Here is a 4223-nt window from a genome sequence, read left to right as displayed (position 1 = left end):
GCCTCTAGCCTCAGAGGACAATATTGGCTCACAGGAGTGTCTCCAGCAAGAGCCACCAGCTTCTCATAAGGATTACAAAATCAATTTTAGAGTCAACCCTGGGTTTTCAATAACTATTTGAAAGGAAAGGTGATCCAGAAGTCCATTTGCTTCTATAGAAGTTAGTATCTATAAAAGTCCTGCTGTAAAGACTTTTCTTTTCTCTTTTCTTTTCTTTCTTTCTTTTTTTGACACAGTTTTGCTCTTGTTGCCCAGGCTGAAGTGCAGTGGCACAATCTTGGCTCACTGCAACCTCCACCTCCCGGGTTCAAGCGATTCTCCTGCCTCAGCCTCCCAAGTAGCTGAAATTACAGGTGCCCGCCACCATACCCAGCTAATTTTTTGTATTTTTAGTAGAGACGAGGTTTCACTATGTTAGCCAGGCTGGTCTCGAACTCCTAACCTCAGGCAATCCACCCGCCTTGGCCTCCCAGAGTGCTGGGATTACAGGCGTGAGCCACCGCACCTGGCCAAAGGCTTTTCTTTTGATACATCCCTCTTCTAAGTAGCAGTTTAACCCTTGAATGGCAGCCTTTTCTGTGACATCATTTATCTTCCATCTGGACTGCTTGCTTCATCCCTGAGGCCTTTGGCCGTCAGGTCAACGAGCCACAGAGCCCTTTTGAGGGAAGAAAACCAGAAAGGAAGGAGGGTGAGGGGCTCCTTGGAAGCCATGGTTTCTGCCAGGCCATGGAGCCAAGCCGAAGGTCCACTGTCCAATCCTGGGGAGGCTGGCAGATGACAAGTGCAACCAGTTTTCCCTTCTCCCCCAGAGCCCAGAACCCAGGGACATGTGCAAGGCACGTCTGGTCTTCAGTGTAAAAATAAACCCAGGGCTGTTAAGCCCCAGCATATTAATGACAATTAATGATTCGCTCTAATCCTCCCCAGCTCTCCGTGGGCATCTGTGACATGCTTTGGGCTGGACACCCCTCCCCACTCCCCCTGCCTCCTGCAGATTCTGTCCATATGCTGAGCTGCTTGGGAATGCAGGTCTGGGAGGGAAACTTCACAGGAAGAAGATACTTGCTACAAAATGCCTGCTCAAGGGTAGCTGGAGAACCCATCAGCCCTGGCTCAGGGGTCCCTTTTACCTGCTCTTCCCTGAAATCTGCAGGATGAGAGCAGCCAGTATCTCCCTACAAGTTTCCCCCGGGCTGGGAGCTTTGGCCAAGGAAATGGCAGCTTCAAATACATGCACCTGGAGGGTTACACCTTGGTGTTTCACATGCTCCAGCTCCTCAGCTTAGACCCTGCTCAAAGAGCAGCCCCATTTCACCCCTGCTGACCAGCCTCCCTGCTCAGAGTTCCAGATCCTAAAGGTGAATGGCAGCCACTCCCAGCCGCAGAAAGACTCCAACCTCTTTAACCTCTCTGCTGGGCTAGGAGTTTCTCAGAGGCAATAAGCCTCCTTCATGCGAACCCCGTCCCCCACTGCAGCATGCAGCCCTCCTCACGGCATGTGTGTGGTCACCCCATCTCCTCCCCTGCCCCATAACGTGGGCGGGCAGAGACCACATCTGCCGTGTGCCTCATTCAGTCCCAGTTGCCTGGCATGGGGCTAGGTGTCACAGGTGCAGAACAAATTTTGGATGCCCGCCTGGCCAACTGGCCCCAAATGGAAAGTGCTTAGAGCCATGCTTCCCACGTGCTGAGTGCCCTGTGAGTGTGAGCTCTTGTTCTTGCACATCCACTGTCACATTCAGTCCTCCCACCACCCTATGCCTTAGGTGCTATTATTACTCCCATTATTTAGAGGAAGAAAATAAAGTTTCTGCAGCTGAAATAACTTGCTCCAGGTCTCACAGCTCACAGATGCTAAAGCAAAGGTCACACCCAGCTCGTATCTGCCCCATTCCCTCACAGTCATTCAGAGCAGAGGTATGTCCAGCCTTGTCAGACTGCAGCTCCTAAAGTCATTTGCCCCACATGGACCAATCTGGCCTTCGCAGCAGCCCCAGGAACTGGATTTTTATTACAGACCCCCATTTTACAGATGAGGAAACTGAGGCTTAGAAGAGCTAAGCAAATTGTCAAAGTCACAGAGCAGAGCTGGGGTTTGAGTAAAACGTTTGCGGAGAAAGATGATTGGCACGTTTCTGACTGGTCAATATGCTGAGGACTGGATGTAGGAAAGTGAAGAAAGGCCTTGCAAGAGGCGCTGTGTGGATGTTGGTGAGAATTTGCTCTGAGGTCTGGATTCCTCACTGTGAGCTCAGAGGAAGGATGGATGTTGCTAAAGCAGGCGGTAAATTTGCTTTGTTGATCGTCAGGCCAGGATTTCTCTACCAAACTAGGGGTAGGTGCCCGGCTGGCTCCAGCCCAGCCCACGCATTTGTAGCCCACTCACTCAGGAGAAGGGAGGGATTGGTTGCTGGAGGCTCTGCCAGCTTCTTCCTGAGCGGAATGAGCAGGAGATAAACTTTGCTGAGATAACACGCTGCCTTTTCTTGCCAGTTTCATTTGGGATTAAAACCACAATGAAAAATGAAAATGGAATCAAAAAAGGCCCGAAAACCAAGTACCTTGAAGACTTTCTCCCTCTTTGAAACCTCTGTAATTGGGCACTTAGGTAGGGCGAGAATGAGAGACTCTTGTAGCTATTATGGAAATACACACAATGAGGAAATTGTTGCCTTCATAGTCCTATATGGAATGCCTATTACTCTGCTGCATTGGGTTTCCACACTGAATTTCTTTGGTAGAAAAGGAAATCTCCCTTTCCAAACCCCCAGCTGGCATTGGTAAAAAGAATCAGGTTGCTGTCATAGACTCAAATTGACTCACCAAATTCCTCCTTAAAAAGCACAACCCCCCGCATAGGCAGGCCTGTAATGTAATGCAAAACATCCAATTCTATAATGTTTATGCTTTCATTTCAGGCATCCAGACAGCCAGGGGGAATTAACCTGCTCACCACTGTGCTTTCATCTGGCTCAGTGTCGTTGCCACCACTGCTGCTGTTTTGTTTTCCACCAGCCTCTCTATTCACCTGTCTTCTCGTCTCCTTTAGCCTGGGTGTGGCTCCCATGGAGACCCAAGCTGAAAAGCACCTTCCATTCTTGCCCTTTCTTGATCTTCCAAGATACAGACTCATGGGACTTCCATCTGAGCTGCAGCCTCTCTCTCAGATTGAAGTTGCTGTTTCAGAAGAAATCAGCAGTATCCACCTCTTCACCTAAGCAAGCAGCATAGTCCTTGAGTTTTCTTCTAGAAAAGGATGGTGATGTGTGAAATGCCCCCACTCTCTTGACCTGTCCACACAACCAAAAGCCAGGCATGTCTGTGCAAGCAGAGTAGACACAAAGACATATTTGTTGAGCTGTGAAACCAAATCTTGCATTAGAGTCTTTAATACCTAACCCCTTTCCCCACTTCCCCTGCACATGCACATGCGCGCACACACAAATACACACAGACACACAACACACACAGCCCTCTCAATGGCCTCTGCCTGCACATGGGTCCAAGCTGTCCAGGACCCTCTCCAGTGCATTGCAAAAGCCTCCTACCATGTCTCTCACTATTTGGCCCTCTCTCCAATCCAGCCCTGCACATTTCCAGAGCTTGGTTATGCCACTGCCTTGCTCAGAATCCCTCAGCAGCCTCCATTGGCCCTAGAATAAAAGCTATCCCCTTTGCCTGGCATTCACCACCTTTCCCAACCTGGCCCCAGCACATTTCTCCAGCTGTATCTTTCACTGCACCCACTCACCCTCTGCCCAACTGGTCTACTCTGGTCTCCTGTGCACACACCCACGCTTCTCCTCCCTGTGAGCTTGCTCATTCTACATCCTCTGCCTAGACTGCTCTCCTCTCCATCTCTACCTGTCAAATCCCACCTCGCCTTCAAAGCCCAGCTCAGGTGTCACCTCCTCCACAAAACTGCCCACACTTAGCACGGTGCCTGGCAAAAGCAGGACATGTTCACATGCAGTTTTGCAATGCAACTGATTCGGCTCAGCCATATCAGCATTTAAAATCCCTGTGTCCTACCTCACCCAACTCCCATCCCACCCCTGGTTCTCACCCTAGGGGTGAGAGTTGACCAGGGGATGCAGTTTGGGGATGGAGTGAAGATGTCTGGCTTGTACGTTTCTAATTTTAAAATAGCTGAGAGTATATGGTTTGGTTTTTACGTGCATCAAAATGTCTCACTGTTGAAATGACTGCACCAGAATCTT

The sequence above is a fragment of the Hylobates moloch genome, unplaced genomic scaffold (genome assembly GCF_009828535.3).
Source record: "Hylobates moloch isolate HMO894 unplaced genomic scaffold, HMol_V3 SCAFFOLD_14, whole genome shotgun sequence".
NCBI lineage: Eukaryota > Metazoa > Chordata > Mammalia > Primates > Hylobatidae > Hylobates > Hylobates moloch.
Note: the sequence above shows the minus strand (reverse complement) of the source record.